Source organism: Triturus cristatus, chromosome 9 (genome assembly GCF_964204655.1).
Source record: "Triturus cristatus chromosome 9, aTriCri1.1, whole genome shotgun sequence".
Lineage (NCBI taxonomy): Eukaryota > Metazoa > Chordata > Amphibia > Caudata > Salamandridae > Triturus > Triturus cristatus.
In genome coordinates, this window is record NC_140592.1 from 455,215,361 (window position 1) to 455,238,487 (window position 23,127).

Genomic DNA, 23,127 nt, shown 5'->3' on the forward strand with positions numbered 1-23,127 from the left:
AAAATGGGGTTTTAGGAATCATTTGGATGCTTATCGAATACTAAAATCTGATTTATCTCCACTAACTGTTTTTGCTGTCAGCAAATTTTTAGCTGCAATGTGGAGCATCAGAAGAAGATCTTTGGTATAATGAGATTATTTCCGCTGTATACGATCTGCTTAATGTCAGATGATTCTTCTAGAGGACATCTTTTCAGGCAATACTGACAATTTTTAATTTCATGGTTAATATCGCATCGATGACGTATTGTTTCTGTATATTGGAAATTGTCAATGTTTTGTTTTATTTTAATATGTCTGTCTTTTGTGACTCTTTGAAGTCGAAATAAAGAATATAGAAAGAAAGATAGTTGAAGTTCTAGGATTCTGTAGCAGTGTTTCGTCTAGGTAAATCTACGTTCTGTGAAGCTGGTACCGGGTGTACCTGTGAAGTCATATTTCTCCCTCTAGTAGGGTGGAATCATACCTCCCCCACCAGTTACTGGTGGGGAGGTATGATTCCAAGTTGTTTGACATCAAACACAACGTGTTTCCATGCAGCCATTCTAAAGTTAGCATTTACCGCGAGGTTATAATGCACTTAAGAGTATATGGTTTGGCTGCATCACAAACAACCCCAGAATAAAGGTTCTGAAAGCTGAAGAGGGGCTCTGCTCATGCATGGACACCCTCTCACATAAAACCCAGCACCCTGCCTTCAGGATTGATAAGGCCTGCCATAGGGGTGACTGATAGGTTTACATGTGCAGTAATATGGATAGATATAGTGAACCTATATCTAAGTTAGGGGTGCATACACCACCTTACATCGGCTGCTGTAGACCTGTGGTGTCATTTTGTATGGTCTCCCAGGGGTGGCATAATACATGCTGCAGCCCCTGAGAGGCCTCTGGGCTACCTATGCCCTAGGTATATAGGATACCATATACTAGGGACTTATAAGGGTACCCCAGAATCCAATCTGTGGTGTACCTAAAGCCATGTAATCAATTTAGAGAGGATGCAGCTAGGCTGGGGTCCTGGATAGCAGGATCCCAGCCAGACTAAAGTCGAAAACTAGTGAAGCATCAGCAAAAAGTGGGGGTAACTATAAGAAGCAGATCCTACTCTCCTACAATCATGCCATTTTAAATTAAGATTTGACCAATACATAAAATGCCTCAGCTAGAAGGATACAATATCTCATACAGTACCAAATTGCAATAGCATATCTCATCAGTGCATTGAAGTTCGTTCCAGCATGACAGCCTTTAAATATGCGCCCACATTAAAAGACCCTTCATCATTATGTAAAAGTAATAAGAATCTAAGAACAGGTCTGCATTGATTTAGGCCATAATAGTACTTCTTCAAAATGGGGGTTAAAAACAACTTGGATTATTGTGAATAAAATGTGCACTCTAATATTTAGAGTATCTATAACTATTACTAACCTAAAATAAAAACCAGGACGTCCAAATCCTAATTTTTGTATAATCCTGAAGAGTTAATATGGGCAGTGATGAGGTGGCTGAGGGTGAATGAATGGGAAGGACCAGGGCAGGACTGAGCGTGCCAGGGAACAGTTCATCAGCCGAGATATGACTCCTGTGACATGGAGAGCAAAGATCACCTTGAGCAGATAAAGAAAAGATTTACCGCCGGGAAGAGGGCACAAACACAACTAGGAACCTTATCAGTTGCTCGCGGATGCCTGAGAAGATCAAATCTCAAAATGGCGGTGTCGTGAGCGACCGTTAGCCATATTTAAAATAAATGGCCAGAGGGGGCAAAACATTACAAAACAAGAGATCAATGTCGCGACTCAGATCTCTTTATCTGAAAGAAAAATGTAATTCTAAATGAATACAATACAATTAGTACAACAAAACACATTGGAAAAAGAAAAACTGTACTTAAAATAGCTGCTGAGCAACAAAACAAGAGAAAGAATTCCATTGGACATTGTAACATATAGTTTGCTGAATGCTGATTGGCTATACGTTTGTGCCTTATTGGGATTTGTAGTTTTTTTGTATTCATGGATCTTGTAGTTTTTACATGAATACTTTTGTTTGTCTTCATGTTGTGATTTGCTCCTGAAAAAATAAAGCTAAAAACAGACTGCAAAATCTAAAGCCACTGGAATGTAGGCCTTGATTTCAAAATGGCTGTTGCTGCCTGTCGTCTTGTTCCTGCACGCAGTCGTTCTCTGTCCTTTACACACTGTACATCCAGCTTAGAAGACATATTTTGTAATTAATGTTTTGAAAACATTGTAATCCTCTCACATATTTCATGATGTTTCGTTCTGAGCTGCATTATTCTCTTTCCTGCTAGTTCACAATTTTCATTTTAATCTGAAAGTCATGGTTTTATGTGATAATGATTAACTGTCTAACTCTTTGTCATTGATTTTGCATTCCGCTATGCCTTTAACTTTAATAAACTTTCACCGTTTTCATGTTACTACTTATCAGTCTTTATTGTGAAACCTAATGTGCTTTACATTTCGTTCTGAAATGTTATTTGATATTGAGTTTACATGTTAACCAAGTCCAGTTGTGGACCAATAAAAACCCAAAGAGGATTAACACCACTCCCAATTCATCAGTAGCGCTTAAGATTGAAGGCTACGGTAAAAGCGCTATTACTGAACTTTAAAGCACTTGTAATATGTCACGTTGTAGTGCTAGCATTACAATTGTATCACAGCGATGGTTTGAAACTTTATTTATTTTGGTTGTTTTTATGTAGGGCAAACTTGTCCCAAAGTTTTAGAGTGCTTTATACGAGTGCAGGAAGTATGTTCTGGGTAACAAACATTAAAAACAACTTATTAGTACCAGCAAAAGAAAGAACAAACAGTTCATACCAGTGCTGGCACTATTTCTGATAGTCAGACTTGTTCAGTATATCACATCATTATTCTTTCAATTACAAAATGTTCATGTACAAAGCAAAATTAATTCAACTAAAAATAACTTTAAAAAATCTCCCTCGATGAGGATTATACTCCCCACCAATATCCTACTACCGCATTTATAATATAGTCTCTGTCACTTTCTGCCTCTTTTTTCTTAATTCTTCTAACACCTTGATTTTATGATAGGCTTGGGCTTTAATATGTTCCATCTCATATTTTTTGCACGTACCTTTATTTGAAGATGTGGCACCCACAATTTAGTCCCTCCAAGGATTACATTGCCTCAAGAATTATAAACAAAAGAGTAAAACAGATAACACAAATTGAAAAAACAAGATTATAAAAGGGAATGACGTAAATTGACTGAAGGAAAACAGTAATGGGAAGAAAAGGGAGCCTACAGTTAAGAAAGAGAAATAACCTGGAAAAAGGGAAGGAGAGTGGAGAAGGGAAAAGACCACAAAGGCAACAAATAAAAAACATATATTATAAAAACCATTAAAATAATGACTAACTACAGAAAACATAAACAAAACAAGGGTGGTGAAGCCACACAAGGAAAAAGGCACAACTAACCGGGCAAACCCATGGCGGATCGGGGAGGAAGGACATCATCGAAACGGACAAGGGATACACAGAGAATATAGGAAATGCCGCACCTAATAAAAAAGGAAAACACCACAGGTGAGTACAACATGAAAACATATGGGGAAACAAGAAACTTCAATAAACAAGTAAATCACAACAGTATTTTAAACAACAGAACATATCAAATGAATGACAACATGAAATCAATCATCAGCTTGTCGGGATAGTTCCATCTCCTCTTCTCTACATTGTTCCGAGAACCGTTGCAGCAATGCAGGATCTTCATAGTTTGTGGGCTTGTTCTTATATGTCACTTTAAAAAGACATGGGTGGAAGAGACCAAATCTGTCAGTAAGATTCCGGAGTGCTGGTCTCATGTCTAGGAACTTCTTCCTTCGATCTGCCGTTTCCTTAGCGTAATCTTGAGCAAAAAAGTGATTGGAGCCCTGCCAGGAAATGCAGCCCTTAAGCTTAGCTGCTTGTAAAACCTTCAATAAAACGGTATATTCCAAAAAATAGATTATGACACCTCTAGGTTTTGTTGAAGAGGCCGCCAAAGTTGGAGTGCGACCTAAACGGTGAGCCGTCTGGATGTTTAGGACCGGAGAAATAGGAAGACCAAGTCCTTGTGGAAGAAAAGATTGGAAAAAAGAAATAGCGTTTGCACCTACCAAGCCCTCAGCAAGACCATAAATGCGTAAATTATGATGCCTCTTGCGGTTTTCTATATTTTCAACTTGTTTTTTGAGAAGCGAGATCTCAGAATTCATCAAAGGAACTTGGCTTATAACAACCTGGGCAGACTGCGTTTGATGTTCAATCTGTGTAACCCTACTTTCCATAATGGACCATTTCTCATCCAGATCCTGGAGCCTTTTATTAGATTCCTCCATGTAAGGCCGAAAAGCTCTTAACTCCTCAAGCAGTACTTCCATAGTAATTGGTGGAGGAGATGTAGAAGGAGAATCTTTTTTGACACGTTTTCCAGTAGACAATGTAGATGAAGTGGTTGCGTTAGGAGTCAGACTGTTGGTAGAGCGTAATATTAGATGTTGCCCCCAAAATTTCTTTGCTGGGAAAAGATGACGCACTCTCTGAATGATCCATATTGACGGAAATAGCAGAGTAAGGATTGTAATCCGCCATGGATGAAAACGGTAAGGAGGAATTAGTGAGTCAACGAGCAGACTTTGTTCTCCCCATAGAATGAATACTGAGCAAGGAGTAAGGGTACAAAAACACCAGAACCGCAAAAAGCAATAATATGAGGGAATATAGTCGTAGCAATCAAAGAAGAGAATTCCTGGTGAGGAGACAATAAACTATTCTGGAGAAGAGATAGTTAAAAGTCCAGCAAAATGAGGAAACTCTGTGAACTCTCTTTTGGCTGTGGTAATTTCTTTACTTCATATTCCTCTGGACAATATGCAGTTCAAAAACAGTACCTCACATGTACTGAGCTGAGGGCTATGAACTATCATTGTTCTGTGTAAAATGCGAGAGGACTGATGGAAAAACAAGTACTTATCCAGAAGCAAAATGAAGACTTATTGCAACAATTCTTTCATAAGAGAATGAGAATATTGTCTCAAGAAGCCACAATAACCACAGTGGTAGGTGTAAACTTGTGGGGAAAAAGCACCTTCTATATCCAATTAATGGTTTCACATAGTATTATAGTCCTTGCAATTATCAAGCATCACTGTGGCGTATCTCCGAAATCACCATATGAAGAAGGGTACAATATGAAACAGAATTATTCTTGACACAGCAGCTCAGATAAAAGAAGCAATGCGCAAAAGCTGTTTCATTAAAATACACCAAGCGTAGCGAGTTTGAACAAGGAAAATTCTTTTGGAGCAGAAACTTCATTTGAATGAGAATTCCTGTGCTATGCGGTGTAACGGGGTGAGCATGGCAAAACACAATGGCGGGTGCGCTCTCCGTGAGGAAAAATGCGCCTGCCGTTTTGATGATAAAGAAAGCTGACCGGAGCTGAAAATGGCACAATACGGTTCCAGAGACCTTCACATCATTGAAATTGTCTTCGACGCGTAGTTACGAGGGAAGGGTCCGCTGGAAGTATTTCACCCTCCTCCGAGCCGCCACAGAGCTCCCTCAGTCAGCGGCCATCCTCGATCAGCTTCAAGCCACGCCCCCCAAAACAGATAACACAAATTACTGCAATTATTAATGGTGTTAGTATTGTGCAAAACATACTCCCACCAATACTGTGAAACCACTCACCAACCTTTTCAAACCCCTTTCCAATTTCCCTAAATCAGGACCCAACTCATTCCTACAAACTATACTCTTCAAGAGCCTTTGCCTGATGTGAAACACTAGTAATGTTACTTATAATTCATTATTAAGTTTACTTTTATTAGGGAAGTAGGTACAGCACTGACTGACTCTGACATCTTTCGTGAGCAACATGTCTAAATCTGGACAATTTTTCATAATCACAGCACCCATAGCCATTAATTCCTCATTAATGTGAGTTAATACCCCTTAAGTGTTAAAAGCAAGGAGATCTGCAGACATAGATAACTTCCTATTTTCCACATCATTCAAAGCCAAACAAACAGACCGAATCATATCACTTAGCACATCTAACACAATGTGCCCAAACCCACGTTTCATTCTTTTCAAACCAACAGCATAATTTATTTCATTTGTATAGTATACTAGAGGTAATACCAAAGCAAGATTGCACCTTTCCACCCAGTTATGAGGTAAACTTGAACATACAGTCTTACCACAAACATAATAATTTCCTCTCAGTATAGGTTTCTCACCCATCAGATACTTATCATCAATCGCATAACTCCTTTCAGACTCACTTTCTCTACTAGTTCTATTAATCCACCACTTTGAGAAGTTTGTCGCACCATACACAGCACTCCTTTTCTCATTTGATCAATTCTCAACCTAGGATGCCCATTTGAATTCTAAATTTCTCTTCACCCTCTGTTTGCTTCGTAGTCCCTCTCGCATCTTCCCAATTTCTCTTAATTTTTACCTTTCTCTCATTATACTCTTTAATGAACTTGCACTCTCTTTCACTTGAGCTGCACACATACTCATTGTTAGTCAGATTAAAATATGAGTTAGGATGCATAATAGGCTTTAGAAGTTACTCCAAAATAGCGCTGGAGTCTGAAAGAAACAGAGCTAAAAACTCTTTATCGTGAAATATACTTATATAAATCCATTACACAAAAAAGAGTAGGTGAGAGGCAATTGTAAATATGTGGAGCCACCAGAAACAGACATAGGTAAATAGGTACTACATAGCAATTTTTAATGTGTATGATGTCAGTATATTCAGACACTAAACTTGAATACATTTTCTCTCTGAAGTTTCCTACAGACCAATCTCTGTGTGTTAATTTCACATTTCCTAAACTATGGTGTGCAGTTGTTACTTCAACTTGTTGAGGTGAAGCATATGCAACTGGTGAAATCAAACACATTAACAGTCCAACAAAAACTAATTATAATTGTCAACAAAAATATACTTAATATTGTACAGCACATTTGTTTACTCTTTGCCATCCTTCTACTATTCAAAAATATAAACAAAACAAAAACCTAACTTCAAAGGAACAAAATCAGGATCAATATTCGATTACGTCATAAGGTTCAGTTCATAGATTGAGTCCCTAGAGTTCAAGGAACCCTACTATCTTCAGCTGGATACCTAAGGTACAAAACAAAAATAAGCTATAACTATAAAATTCTTGTGTGAACTCGTCAAAATGTAATCAAAAAATCCATTCAAAACTCTTTTTTTATTAGGTCATGGTGACACTTCTTCAAAATTAAACTGGCAGCAGTTTGTCAAATCATAGACTTCAACATCTGAATATCCATAGGCTGCTACCAAATAAGTCCATTCAGGAGATGCATTCTTTGTATTTGACACATATTCTCATTAGTCTTTTGGCTGCAGGGGGTTCATGTTCACTACTGCCCGAGTCTGGTGTTATTGTGTCTGGCTCTTCTCTGTTTGTAAATGCACACTAGCCCCAGACTCGCTGGGGAAGGGAACTAGAGGCTTGTCAGGGTAATAGGAGACGGACTGCCTCCAACACAAATTGTTACACACAAATGGGGCCGCTCCTATTGGAATGACCTAAAAAGTGCTGAGTAGTGTTATGTGAATGTGAGTGTGGACATCTCACAAAAAGTTATGGACTGGCCGCACACACCACCTGGTGTCATGCTTCATCATTGGCCAGTCCTCGCCCTCTAAAATCTTGGTTTGATAGAGGGCGGGCATACACCTGACGACAGGGATGCACTTCTACCTAAGTGGGGCCCAAAGTAAGTGAGTGAAGTTAAAAGCCATTATAGTAACCTCATTTCCTTTTTAATGATCTAGGAGACTATATGGTGTATAAAAACAAGTGCACGGCGAAATTGGGAGAGTTATTATCCCCTCGCCGTATGAAATTGGGTCTGAAATTGGGTCGACATGTTTCTGCCTTATGTCAACAGAGGTACTCGGCATTCATCAGGACCTTAGTACTTAAACAAATACAGGGCTCCACTCTTACCAACACTGTGGTTAGAGGAAATCAGCGGCGGAGTGACTTTAGTCGCTCTCTGCTGTTTATATGGGTCAAAAGTACCCTACAGCCTTAACCCTATGTACTTAATGGGAGGGGAAGTAAAAGAGAACCCCTGTAGTCAAACTTTCGTCAAGGTGCGTTCTCCGCAGGATCACCTAGCTGTATACTGTGCTCCTCCCGGTGTTTGTCTCTATCCTTTTAGTATTTCAATACAGTCTTTTGTTTCTTCTCACAGGTTCAGAATAAGTGGTCTGGATGCTCATTCTCTCTTTCAGATTCGGTTGGGACTACAACTAAATGTTCTTCTTGTTCACTTCTGACTTGATTTGACTGGTACTCTCATCTGTATTAGCAGCTTGTCTCATAGTAAACCATTTTCCCGTGGGTGTTTTTGAGATTTGTTATTTCAAGATCTGTTAGACCTGGCACCATTGGCGTGAGTCTCCCTTCCATTTTATTCGCTGTGCCTCCTTTGTTTTTCTGGTGATAGATGCTCTGGGCGCTGCGCCACTGCCATTCAGTGCCGCAGCGCGGATGCTCCCTGTATAAAGATGACATGAATTGGTGTATCCCTGATTGGCTTATTTGGTCTACCTATTAGTCCCTAGTAATGTGGCCTGTGTGTGCCCAGGGCTGGTAAACCAAATGCTGCTGGTGGGCCTGCAACGCTGGTTTGCACCACCAACAGAAGCAGCTTGTAAAGTGTGTCTCAGACCTGCCACTGCAGTGTCTGTGTGCAGTCTAGAACTGCTATCTTGGCTGTGAAGTGCACCCACTTCCCAGCCTCTGAACCTTCCCTTGGCATCATGTAAGCCACCCCTATGGTAGGGTGCATTGTATATGTGAGGTAGGACATGCTCTGATGTGTGTAGCATGTCCTGGTAGTGAATTACACCCAATTTCGTTTTTCACTACTGTAAGGCTACCTGTTCTCCATAGGCCAGAATGGGAAGTTTGAATATTACATTCCATAGTCCTAACTGACCCATAGAACATGGTAGAAAAACAAATTTAGTATGCCTGAGCTCAGAATATTAAAATACATCTTTTAGTGAAGTTTATCTTTATATTCTGTGTTTTTAAATACCAATTTTAGAAAGTAGGTATTGTCTTGCCTAAGCCTTCCAGTGTGCTCTGCTGTTATGTGTAGGGGTGGGCGACAATTTCTGTTCCGCTCGCGGAAATTGCGACAATTCGACATTTTCGCGTTTTGCGCGGAACGCGAAAATGTCGAAATTTCCGCGATCCGCGAGGGAACGGAAATTGTCGCCTTGAGTCCTTTCCTGTCACAAAAATTAAACCTCAACAGGAAGCACTTACAGATATAAATAAAGCAGGGGCCCGAGTTGAAGCTTAAATTCAGTAACGCATTAACCAGCACAAAACATTCGGGAGCTAGGTCGAGGCTGGGCAGGTGTGCTTTTCTCCCCATATCTACCATCAAAAATTAGCTGTGATCTTTGATGGAGCTCTGTGCACCCATGACTTTCTCAAGCGCAATCCCCGTGTAGCTCCTGACACCGGGAGGTTCTGTCTCCTCGTCTGCTGCTCTGATCGGTCTCTGGCCCTTTAAACAAGCGGCATGTGAACTGCATGGAAGCCCCGCCACACATACCAGTGGTGGGCAACGTCTTCCTGCCCTTTCCCCCACTATGATGGACAGCTGACTCGAGGGACCCCAGGGCCGTCGGCGCCATGGCAACGTTACAGACACACATTGCCACTGTGACTGGAGACAACTCTTCTGGCCCTTTACACAGCTGTAGTGTAGGAAAAGCACTATACATTTACCCAACGAGGTAGCTCTTACTGATTAGCCAGTAGAAAGTACTCGAGTTGAGTAGAGGTATTGCACAAAACGGTGGCATCTTCTTGGGTAAATATGCAGGGCAGGATTAATTCTGGCACGATGCTCCTGTCACAAAAATAATTAAACCCCAACCGGAAGCACTAATCTCCGCGATCACGCGAAATATCGCGAGATCGCAGAGATTTTGTGCCGTTTCGCGATATTTTGCGAAAGGCACTTTCGCTAATTCCGCCCACCCATAATTATGTATATTGACTGTCTGGTTTTAGAGGGACAGGTTAGGCTGAGTCAGACCTGGGTTGAATAGAGACATCTGCCTTGGAGTGAGGGGAGGGGTAGCTCCTGCACTTGAATAGGGCTGTGCCTGTCAAGGTGAATGCTGGCTCCACTTCCCACTGTGCGTCTGAGGGCGGACCCCCTCTTTCTGAAAGGAAGGATGCAGCCTGGTAAACAAAGTGCTCCAGGACTGGGCAGAACTGGTTCTGGCTGGGTTCAGTGACTTGTAGCTTCTGAGAACAAAGACTTTTGGGGTATAAATATCTGTGCTGAAACCCCTACAATTTGTATTGCCCCTGGATCTCAAGACCAACCTCTGTCCGTGGAACTGAAGGAAGCTGCAGGAGAGGACTGTCCTGGTGTTGTGTGCTTTTCCCTGGATTGGCCTGCAGTAGTTTTCATTGGACTGGAAATAGGAGGGAAAAGGAGCTGTAAGAGAACATTTTAATCTTGACCCTGCAATCACCCAAGGGCTAGAGAAAGAGCTAGCCTCCTGACTGAAGTCTCAGGACCAGTAGACTTCATTTCGTCGCTAAGGCTTGTTAACGAGCCGTCGCAGCCGAGGAGCATCAAGAAAATCATCGCGCTGCTGTCGCCGAGGGCTCGTTTGCCTGACCATAGCCCCGCACGTTTGCCGGCCTAAAAATTATCGCTACAGCCGCGGAGCGTCAGGAAAATCGTTGCATCGCTGCCGCTGAGGGCTCGCTGGCCTGATTATCGCCCACACATTTGCGGGTCTAAAAATTATCGCTACAGCCGCGGAGCATCAGGAAAATCATCGCATCGCTGCCGCTGAGGGCTCGCTGGCCTGATCATCGCCCCGCACGTTTGCGGGCCTAAAAATGATTGCTGAAGCCGCGGAGCGTCAGGAAAATCGTCGCATCGCTGCCGCTGGGGGCTCGCTGGCCTGATCATCGCCCCACCCGGTTGCGGGCCTCGAAATTGTCGCTAACACCCGTTAGCGAGCGGCCGCGACCAAAAGCGTGAGGAAAAACATCGCTAACCCGCCGTAGCAGCATTTTTGTGGATTATTGTCAACAACACCCCAGAACTGTGAGTAAAAGGGTCGCAGAGACCATTGCCCTGAACTGAACTTTGCATTCCCCATTTGAACTAGTTTTGCAGCATCCAGAGAGAATTATTTTTATACAGTATTGTGGCTTTCTCGTTATTTGGTCTTGTGTTAAGCCTATATATAAAGATAAGTATTTTTAATGACTACCTGTGTTGTGTCCCTTTGTAGTGTTCCTCACTGTATTACTGTGTATGGTCATAGACGCTTAACACACTGCCTCTGAGATTAGCCTAACTGCTCGTGCTACGTTACCACAGGGTGGAGCAGGGGTTGTCAAAGAGGTGCAGCCCTTCTCTCTGACTTAGAAAGAAGGGTCCCTGCTTGGACAGTGGCCATCCACTGCCAACCAGAGACCCCCATTTCTAACATTGGTGGTCAGCTGTGGGGATCTGGACTTGTGTTTGTGACCGCATACAGTTATTATAGTGTACACTACTAGTGAGTGCAGACCATAACGTACCACATACATATTTGAGGATTATTTTTTTTTTAGTCTATTTTTGATTAAGAGTGCCAGTTGTTGATACAATGGCCAAGCCCAGAGCTGTTGACCCAGAAGAGTTCTCCTGGGAAGAGGAGAAGATAGATACCTACACTTCCAAGGAGCTAAAAAATGTTTTGGAAAATTTACAGTCCCTACCACTGGTTTTACCAGGAAAGAAGAATTTTGCAAGGCACTAAAGGCCTGGCTAGCAGCCAGGGATGCCCCTAGGAATATGGAAGAGCCTGTGGTGGAGGGAGAGAATGTGGATGAAGTGATTGATGCAGTAGGTGGTAAAGCGCTTTCCAGCCCGGGCAGGAGTGTGTCGGCGAGGGGTCTGTTCCCAGAGGAGATGGAGGACAGGGAAAGAGAGAGACGCCATAATATGGAGATGGCTAAGATGCAACTAGAAGATCAGAGGAAGAGAGATCTTGAGAACAAGAAGCTAGAGTTTGAAATGATGAAAATGAAGCTTGAGCATGAGAGAGCATTGAGGGAGCTGGAGATTAAGGTAAAGAATGGAGAGACCTCCAGTCCCTCTGATGGCAGCATACCAGTAGTACAGACAGAGAGCAGAGTATACATTCCTAAAGAGGTTATTAAGGATTTCCACAAGAGTGAGGATATTGGGCAATGGTTTGCCGCTTATGAAATAGCTATGGTGTCCCACCGGGTCCCTGAGAAGGATTGGGGAGCGGGGTTGTGGGGACGGTTTGTGAGTGAGGGGAGAGACACCTTGTTGGATCTGCCCCCAGAAAGTAGAATGGTTTATGAACACATGAAAGAAGCACTGATGACCCGCTATGGGTTGACCCCTGAGATGTACAGACAGAGGTTTAGGTCCTGTAAGAAGTTGGAAGGTACCACATGGGTAGAATATGTGTCTTTTTTTTGCAGAGCAATGGAACGCTGGGTAAAAGGTAGCAAAGTAGAAACTTTTGAGCAACTGTATGATTTGATTGCATGGGAGCATCTATCTGAAAACTGTTTTCCTGAGCTCATTGATTGCAGGCTGACTAAACCTAGGAAGCTTGCTGAGGATGCAGACCGCTGGGTCAGCACCAGGGTCCACAAGGGTCCAATGGGAGATTACGCCAGAGGTAGGCAGGGTCCCCAGCAGAGAGGTGGGGGTGACAGAGGTCAATCAAGGGAGTTTCACCGAGGGCCCCAAAGTAATACCCAAGGGAACCAAACAGTGGTGTCCCAGCCTCCCCAAGAAAGGAAGCCAATGCCCCCGACAGGTAGGCCTGTTCCCAGGGGGCCCCCTACTTGTTTTCATTGTGGCCAAGTGGGCCACCGGTCCTTTGATCCCCAGTGTCCTCAGAGGGCTACTGCCGCACCCTCCCGTGCGCCACCCCGCCAGATGGCTAGTGTAGCTTTGGAAGGAGAGGAGATGGATGCCCAAGAGGGGTGAGACCCTGTACAGTTAACCCTTGTCTCCCTAGGAGACTGTGAGATGGTCCCTAAACCTGCACTGCCTGACAACACTAAGAAATACAGGCAGTGGGTGACCATCAATGGCCATAAAGTGGAGGCTCTCAGGGACACAGGAGCCAGTATAACTGCTGTCAGCTCCCGGTTGGTGTCCCAGGAGCAGATCTTTCCCCATGCATTCTGCCCAGTCGTGTCAGCCGACAACTCAGAGAGCCAATGTGAGGTGGCTCAGGTTCCCTTCGAGTGGTGGGGGAGTCTCAGGAACTCTTCAGGTAGCTGTGAGGCCCACCATGCCTGTAGACTGTCTGTTGGGCAACGATTTGGAGAACTCTCCATGGGCTATGGTGGAGAGGAGTTCTCACTTGGAAATGCTGGGTCTGCCAGAATAGGCGTGTGCCACCACTCGGTCCATGGCAGAAAGAGGGTGTTGAGAAAAGACTGGAGCCTGATAGTATGGCCCAGATCCCTGCCTTAGAGAGAAGGAGCAGGGGGCGCTGGAAACCAACACCCCTTAGTTCCCACGGCCCAGGAAGGAGCAGCCCTTCACGGGGATGCCCTGGAGCCTATTGGGGAGCAAAGCACCGACTTGGGGGACCTGCCTGAGCTGACCCATTGGCAGCAAGAGGGGGGGCCCACCAGGGAGGACTTTTGTGAGCAGCAGAAAGTTTGCCTTTCTCTTGAGGGTATGCGGCGTCAGGCTGCAGCCCAGGCAGCAGGTGATATGTCTGGTTCGCATCTGATCTATTGGGAGAACAGTCTCCTGTATAGTGAGCCTAAGGCTGCTGAGCCGGGGTCGGCCCGTGTGCTGGTAGTACTCGAGTGCTTCAGAGCCTTCCTACTGGGGTTGGCTCATGACATTCCGTTGGCAGGACATCTGGAGCAGACCAAGAACTTTGAGAGGCTGGTCACCCACTTCTATTGGCCCCAGATACGCAAAAGTACAGATACTTATTGTAGGACCTGTGAGACTTGCCAGGCAAGTGGGAAGAGTGGGGGGAAGATCAAGGCCCCACTCCAGCCCTTCCCCGTTGTGAGTACCCCATTCGAGCGAGTGGGAATTGACATTGTGGGGCCCTGGACCCCAAGACAGCCATGGGCAACAGGTACATCCTGGTCTTGGTGGACCATGCCACCCGGTACCCTGAAACCATCCCGCTCAGGACAGTGACGGCCCCCATGGTGGGACGTGCACTGATGGGGATCTTCTCCCGTGTGGGGTTCCCCAGAGAGGTGGTGTCTGACAGGGGGACCAACTTCATCTCCCAGTACATGAAGTCTCTGTGGGAGGAGTGGGAGGTAACTTATACGTTCACCACTCCTTACCACCCCCAAGGAAATGGTCTGGTTGAAAAGTTCAACCGGACCTTGAAAGGTATGATTATGGGCCTAGAGGAGCCCCTGAGGCGTAAGTGGGACGTCCTCTTGCCATGCCTGTTGTTCGCCTACCGTGAGGTGCCCCAGAAGTCCTTAGGGTTCAGCCCCATTGAACTACTCTACGGTCACCCGGTCAGAGGGCCTCTAAGTCTGATCAGGGAAGGCTGGGAGAAATCTCCCAGGAAACCTCCCCAAGACGTATTTAGCTACATCTTGGCCTTCAGGAACCAGACTTGGCGTTTCAGAAAGATTGCTGAGGCAAATCTGGAAGCCAGCCAGGAGGAGATGAAACGTTGGCACGACCAGAATGCCACTCTGGTCGAGTTTCAACCTGGCCAGAAGGTTTGGGGGAGCCCTGCGCGCTCCAAGATAAGTGGACCGGTCCATTTGAGGTGGTGGAGCGCAAAAGTCAAGTTACCTACTTGGTGGACTTTCAGTCGCCCAGGAACCCCCTGCGGGTCCTGTATGTGAACTGCCTGAAGCCCCACTTTGCGAGGTCTGAAGTGGGCATGTTGCTTGCCACAGATGCTGGAATGGAGGAGGAGAGTGAGCCTCTTCCTGACCTCCTGTGTGCAGAAGAGAAGGATGGGTCAGTGGAGGGTGTGGTACTCTCCACCACACTGACCCCTGAGCAGCAGAGAGATTGTCACCAGCTGTTGGGACAATTCTCAGATTTGTTTCCCTAGTGCCTGGTGTCACTGACTGGTGCGTCCATGAGGTAGACACCGAGGACAGCCCCCCTGTTAAGCATAAGGCTTACCGGGTGTCTGACAGGCTCAGGGCCTGCATTACGGAGGAGGTCTCCAAAATGTTTGCCCTAGGGGTGATTGAGTCCTCTAGCAGCCCTTGGTCCAGCCCAGTGGTCTTGGTACCAAAGGCTGCCGCGCCTAGTGAGGCCCCTGAACTAAGGTTCTGTGTGGACTACCGAGGTCTCAATTCGGTCACAAGTACCGGTGCGCACCCCATCCCCTGAGCATATGAGCTCATTGATCGGCTAGGGGCTGCCCGGTACCTCAGCACGTTTGATCTAACGTCTGGGTACTGGCAGATCACCCTGACTGATGGGTCAAAGGAGAGGTCAGCATTCTCCACACCCGATGGGCACTACCAGTTCCGTTTGATGAAGAATGCCCCTGCCACCTTTCAGAGGTTGGTCAACCAGGTGTTGGCTGGACTGGAGGATTTCAGTGCCGCCTACCTGGACGACATTGCAGTGTTCAGTTCCTCCTTGGAGGATCACTTACGCCACCTCTGGGAAGTGTTGATGGCGCTGCGCAGAGCAGGCCTCACAATCAAGGCCAGTAAGTGCCAGATTGGGCAGGGTTCTGTGGTGTACCTAGGACACCAAGTGGGGAGTGGCCAGGTGGCACCCCTGCAGCCCAAGATTGAGACCATCCTGACTTGGAGCCCCCAAGGACCCAGACGCAGGTGAGGGCCTTCTTAGGACTCACGGGGTACTACAGGAGGTTTGTCAAGGGGTATGGCAACATTGTTGCACCCTTGACTGAGTTGACTTCCAAGAAGCAGCCAAAGATTGTGAACTGGACTGACACCTGTCAAAAAGCTTTTGATGCCCTCAAGACTGCCATGTGTACAGCGCCCGTACTCCAGGTATCCAACATTGCTAAAGAATTTATTGTCCAGACAGACGCTTCAGAGCATGGGGTGGGGGCTGTTATTTCACAGACCAATGAGGAGGGACTAGACCAACCTGTAGCCTTCATCAGTAGGAGGCTACTGCCAGGAAAATAGAGGTGGAGTGCAATTGAGCGGGAAGCATTTGCTGTGGCCTGGGCGTTGAAGAAGCTGAGACCATACCTGTTTGGGACTCACTTCCAGGTTCAGACAGACCACAGGCCCCTCAGATGGTTGATGCAAATGAGGGGTGAGAATCCCAAGTTGTTGAGGTGGTCCATTTCCCTACAGGGGATGGACTTTACGGTGGAACACCACCCTGGTACAGAGCACGCCAATGCTGACGGTCTGTCCAGGTTTTTCCGCCTAAGTGATGAGAACTTCCCAGGGGATGGGTAGTTCACCCCACATTTCAGCTGGGAGGGACACGTGTTAGACCTGGCACCATTGGCGTGAGTCTCCATCCATTTCTTTCGCTGTGCCTTCTCTGTTTTTTTGGTGATAGATGCTCTGGGCGCTGCGCCACTGCCATTCAGTGCCGCGGCGCGGATGCTCCCTGTATAAAGATGACATATGAATTGGTGTATCCCTGATTAGCTTATTTGGTCTACCTGTTAGTCCCTAGTAATGTGGCCCTTGTGTGTCCAGGGCTGGTAAACCAAATGCTGCTGGTGGGCCAGCAGCGCTGATTTGCGCCACCGACAGAAGCAGCTTGTAAAGTGTGTCTCAGACCTGCCACTGCAGTGTCTGTGTGCAGTCTAGAACTGCCATCTTGGCTGTGAAGTGCACCCACTTCCCAGCCCCTGAACCTTTCCTTGGCATCATGTAAGCCACCCCTATGGTAGGGTGCACTGTATGTGTAAGGTAGGACATGCTCTGATATGTGTAGCATGTCCTGGTAGTGAATTACACGCAATTTCGTTTTTCACTACTGTAAGGCTACCTGTTCTCCATAGGCCAGAATGGGAAGTTTGGCTATTACATTCTATAGTCCTAACTGACCCATAGAACATGGTAGAAAGACGAATTTAGTATGCCTGAGCTCAGAATATTAAAATACATCTTTTAGTGAAGTTTATTTTTATATTCTGTGTTTGAAAATACCACTTTTAGAAAGCAGGTATTTTCTTGCCTAAGCCTTCCAGTGTGCTCTGCTGTTATGTGTATTGGCTGTCTGGTTTTGGAGGGACAGGGCAGGGTGAGTCAGACCTGGGTTGAATAGAGAGATCTGCCTTGGAGTGAGGGGAGGGGTAGCTCCTGCACTTGAATAGGGCTGTGCCTGGCAAGGTGAATGCTGGCTCTACCTCCCACTGTGCGTCTGAAGGCAGACCCCCTCTTTCTGAAAGGAAGGATGCAGCCTGGTAAACAAAGTGCTCCAGGGCTGGGCAGAACTGGTTCTGGCTGGGTTCAGTGACTTGTAGCTTCTGAGAACAAAGACTTTTGGGGTAGAAATATCTGTGCTGAAACCCCTACAATTTGTTTTGCCCCTGGATCTCAAGACCAACCTCTATCCGTGGAACTGAAGGAAGCTGCAGGAGAGGACTGTCCTGGTGTTGTGTGACCCTGCAATCACCCAAGGGCTAGAGAAAGAACTAGCCTCCTGACTGAAGTCTCAGGACCTGTAGACTTCATTTCGTCGCTAAGGCTTGTTAGCGAGCAGCCGCAGCCGAGGAGCGTCAAGAAAATCCTCACACTGCTGCCGCCGAGGGCTCGCTGGCCTGACCATCGCCCCGCACGTTTGCGGGCCTTAAAATTATCGCTACAGCCGCGGAGCATCAGGAAAATCGTCGCATCGCTGCCGCTGAGGGCTCACTGGCCTGATCATCGCCCGCACGTTTGCGGACCTAAAAATTATCGCTACAGCAACGGAGCGTCAGGAAAATCGTCGCATCGCTGTCGCTGAAGGCTTGCTGGCCTGATCATCGCCCCGCATGTTTGCGGGACTAAAAATTATCGCTGCAGCCGCAGAGCGTCAGGAAAATCGTCGCATCGCTGCCGCTGGGGGCTCGCTGGCCTGATCATCGCCCCACCCGGTTGCGGGCCCCGAAATTGTCGCTAACACCCGTTAGCGAGCGGCCGCGACCAAAAGCGTGAGGAAAAACATCGCTAACCCGCCGTAGCGGCATTTTTGTGGATTATTGTCAACAACATCCCAGAACTGTGAGTAAAAGGGTCGCAGAGACCATTGCCCTGAACTGAACTTTGCATTTCCCATTTGAACTATTTTTGCAGCATCCAGAGAGAATTCTTTTTATACAGTATTGTGGCTTTCTCGTTATTTGGTCTTGTGATAAGCCTATATAGAAAGATGGTTTTTCATGTCCCCAGCACACGTGAAGTTTAGAAAATTCTGACGTTCATAGTCTGTGAGTAAAACAGTATAAGAATAAATCAATAAATCAGTTGCGAAATCTTCTTCTTCTCCTCTTTATTTCATGACGTTTTCAAGTGGAACATCACAGTCACAGCCAACACGTGTTTCGTCGTATTGGGAAAGTAATCCCACGACTTCCTCAAGGCTGTGCAAATAAACAATAATAAACACCCTCTGGTATCAGAAACTTTAAACAGAGAGGAGTTTCTTGTCTTAGAAATGCAACAATTACAATTCAACAAGAGAGGGAGATAATTGGGGGATTGTAAAGAATGCTGGTTGTAAACTAGAGAACTTTACAGCATTAGGATATGCATACAAGTGTTAGAGTGAAATCTAGTAAGATGAAGACCCAAAAGATGGAGAGAGAAGGAGGACTAAAAGTGAAAATCACACGTGATATGTTCTCGTAAACAATTGTGGGCGACTAAGCTGAAAAGTATTCCTTTATAACGTAGTGACATAGTGAAGCGCAAAACAGCATGCCAACCGGTGATATTCAAAACACACCTCCAGGCCCCATGGCTATATTTACCTATTTTCTTGTTTCAATAATATTCTGTTTGTATAAAGAACATACCAAATGTTCCATTAGAGCTTGGACCACAAGGTTTATTTAAAACCAACCATCCTATTCGTTGATAAAACAAAAGAACACAAAACCTACTTTGAACGTGGTTCTAATTCCAGACCACGTGGGGGTCTCTTTCCGGACGAGGAAAACAGGGTGTCACAATCCTGATTCAGTATAATGTATATATCGCAATGGTTTGTAAATAATAAAAATAGCCCCATAAGTACTCATCCAAAATACGAGTGCCTTCAGAAGGGTTAAAACATTGGCTAATGATTCAATATTCTAGCAGTGTGTCTAGGGCAAACACGCACAGATTTACACCTAGTTCCATGTGCGGTACGTGAATTGTAATCCAAAGGCGACTAATATTTGCTGAGATAAAAGTTCTCTCAACCCATTCTACTCACAACGGGGTAAGACACAAACGAATCCAAAAGCGGCTAATAATTGTTGGGATAAAAAGCTCTTACAACCCATTTTACTCAAAACGGGATAAAACACAAATGAAAACAGAGACTCATTTCTCGACAGCGTGCGTGAGGACTGACACGCCCGAAATATCCCAAAATCTATTCACAGTGCACTGCTAAGTCCAAAGCGACTCATGTTAGCTAAGGTGGTTACTATTTGGTCCGTATTACTCCCCACAACACTATGCCTCCTTACCTAAGTATAGGTCAATATCCCTTGTCCTCGTCCTCACAATGGTAAACGGTGGGTCCGCCGAGTGCAGCAGAGTGTTCCTAAGCGCATGTGAAACTTTCAAGTAACCAACTACCGGGTGACGTGCAACGTCTCGCGTCATGTTCATAGAAATAGAAACAAGACTCCACTGAGTCTTCTCAGTCTCGTAATCACTTCTAACAAATTCTAATGTACACCATTAATTCTATCAGAATCAAGTGAACAAATCCAACGACTGTAAATCAGATTACAAAAAAAAGAACTAAAATTCCCGAGTTGAGCGCGTAATACATGTGTTCGTGTACCGAATTCGTGAAGCCCGTCTTTAAGTCAGTATCAAGCCTGTTGTCACTGGTGAATTAGCAAATTCCAGGATTAAAGTATACGAGGTGAAAATACTCAGTGCAGTTGTAACGTTCGCCTCGAGTCACTTTGGTTTTTATTCGTGCTCCTTGTGAACCCCTAAGTCTCTCCATCAGTTAAAGTCAACTGATCCAAAACCAAATAACATTGAAAAGTGTATGTAGGCTGCTAAGATCTATACACAAAGTTATACATACAGCTAGACATAGACAATACATCATGTATGATGTATAAGGTACATTAACTTTCTTACATCAGAGTCATGGTCATTACGTTCATTAGTATATATACTGATACATTTAAAATTTCAATTTGTTGTCTGAAAACAGATACATTCATCATATTTTAGGCAGAGTTGGACACATACTCTATCTGCCTAGGAAGTAATGCAGTTTGTGGTCGATATTCAATCCACATTCTGTACTCATCAATCTTAAAATCCATAATGCTTCCTTACGTCTTAATGTCAGTTCCCGGTTCCCACCCCTGGGGTGTCTCGGTATATGGTCAATTCCATAGAATTTAAAACATCTGTTCGTAGCCTGTTCTGAGCAGGTAGATATGTGTGCTGCTATGGGGTATCTCATATCCCCATTTTTTACCGCTCGTATATGTTCCCTTATTCTGTCTCGTAGGGGCCTGATAGTGCTGCCAATATATCTCTTTCGGCACTTGCACTCTATTGAATAAATGACAAATCTGGCAAGACATGTAATATCAGTCCTAATATTATATGTCTTTCCACCTGGGCCTTGGAACTCCGTGATTCTTGAGTGTGCCCACTTGCATGCCGTACATTGTCCACAGCCAGAGAATCCGCATGAGTACTGGGTTAACCAATCGTCTCTTTTTTTAGGTGTGGGATAACTTGGGCTCAGGATATTTTTGAGTGAAATACCTCGTCTGAAGGTGATATTTGGTTTGTCTGTGATGACCTCACTAAGAGATCTGTCTGCTTTCAGACGGTGCCAATGTTTATTCAGGCTCCGTCTCAGAATCCCAGACCAATCATTGAAGCTAGTGACAAGTCTTATGTTATTCTCATCCTTATTGATCACTGTTTGTTCCTTCAGAGTGTCTATCCTTGCGACTGCATCAATTCTCTGTTGAGCCCTCCTCAAGGTCTCATGGTTATAGCCCCTATTTTTGAATCTGTTGAGTGTGCTCCTTTTATGTGACTCAAAATCAATGTTCGTGCTACAGTTACGTCTCACCCTCACTAGTTCTCCATATGGGATGGACCGAATCTGGTGCTGTGGATGTGAACTGGATGCGTGGAGTATGGAATTGCATGCTGTTTCTTTCCTAAACAGTCTTCTCTGTAGGCACTTGTCTTTAACATAAAATTCCACGTCCAGAAAGGAGGTCTTATCTTTACTATGCTCAGAAGTAAAGTGAATGTTATATTCATTTGATTTGAGATACTTAATGAAGTTAGTTAGTTTAGTCTGAGACCCTGTCCAAATCATAAAACAGTCGTCTATGTATCTCCCCCAGTACAATATCGAGTCATTCCATTCCGTGCCCAATGGGCCCCAGATCCTCGTCGCCTTGAACCATCCCATAAAGAGATTGGCATACGAGGGAGAGAATCTGGAACCCATTGCGACACCCTGTTTCTGTCTGTACCATGTTTCTTGAAATAAAAATACATTGTTATCCAATAACAGTGCCACCATTTCCATTAACATCTCAGTATGTTCCCAAGTATTTGCTGATCTATTGTTAAGCATTCTCCTGACCGCCATCATCCCCACCTCCCTCTTGATGCTGGTGTATAGTGCCGTAACATCAAGGGTCACCATAGTCATGTCATCTTCCCAGGTGAAGTCAGCCAATGTGCTGAGAATGTGTTTGGTGTCTCTGATGTAAGATGGAAGGTTAACTACCATGGGTTTCAAAAATGTGTCCACGTACTCTGATATTCTCTCAGTTGGACCCCCAATGCCCGATATAATGGGTCTTCCTGGGGGAAAGGGTAATGTTTTGTGAATTTTTGGTAGTGTGTTCAAGCATGGAAATCTAGGCCTGTCTACTTTTAAATAAGTCAATTTGTTCTCATTAATTAAGCCCTGTCCATGCCACCGCTTGAGATGTGTGTTATTGTGGTCCGTAAGGGCCCAAATCGGGTTGGTATGTAGTGGCTCATAGCATTCTGGATTAGCCAATTGTGAGTGGATTTCATTGTTGTAGTCTGAGCTTCGCATAATCACCATATTGCCCCCTTTATCCGCTTCGCGTATAGTGATGTCATTGTTGGTACTCAATTCTTTTAAAGCAGTTCTTTCCCCGATAGATAAATTGTCTGACTTGGTATTGTATATGGTGTTCCTATCTTCGTGTTTATCTAGGTCTGCCAGTACTAGTCTGTGGAATACATCAATATTATTGCCAGTAATCAACGTCGGAGTCCATTTGGACTTCTCCTTTAAGTTGCTAGAAATATTGTAATCGGTAGTGATGTCTAAATCCCTCATGATGGCATCAGCAGTTATCACTTCATCTTCACAGTCTGTTATTGACAAAAGCAGTCTAGTGTCTAGAATGTCTTGTATTGAATTCGTATTCAATGGAGACATACCCAAATGCTTATTCACACTTTTATTAGCATCATTCATAGATCCAAAATATTTTCTCAATTTCATGCACCTGATGAATTTAAACAGGTCAATCTTGACATCACATACATTCCCAATCGTTTTGGGACAAAAGCTCATTCCCCTGGTTAGCACAGAAATAGCATCATTAGAAAGTTGTATGTCAGTCATATTGATTATATTTACATTGTCTACTTCCTCCGGTCCCAGGACCTGGTCCTGACCCCTGGTAGATCTTCTGCTCTTACCTCCTCTCTTGCCTCTCCTGGTTTTTCTCCCTGAGGTGGTCGTCTGTACTCCTTGTTGCCTTTCTTGATCCTTGCTACCTCTAATAAAAAACTATTCCCAATGTTAAGGGTACTGCTATCTTCCTCTAT

General features: G+C 44.8%; 1 protein-coding gene across 8 annotated transcripts in view; it reads right to left on the reverse strand.

Moving 5' to 3' along the window:
* The window catches only part of C9H19orf47 (chromosome 9 C19orf47 homolog), a 270,934-nt gene that overhangs the window by 245,539 nt on the left and 2,268 nt on the right, over nt 1-23,127 (reverse strand). For 3 of the 8 annotated variants that reach the window (XM_085625356.1, XM_085625349.1, XM_085625360.1), the window contains exon 3: nt 3,482-3,564. The exons of 1 other annotated variant lie outside the window; for it this stretch is intronic. The gene's annotated coding sequence lies outside the window, so the exon portion shown is untranslated. Of the gene's footprint in view, nt 1-3,481; nt 3,565-19,196; nt 19,213-19,772; nt 19,890-23,127 lie in introns of those variants that run through there. 4 more of the 8 variants (XM_085625352.1, XM_085625357.1, XM_085625350.1 and 1 more) reach the window with 4 other exon arrangements.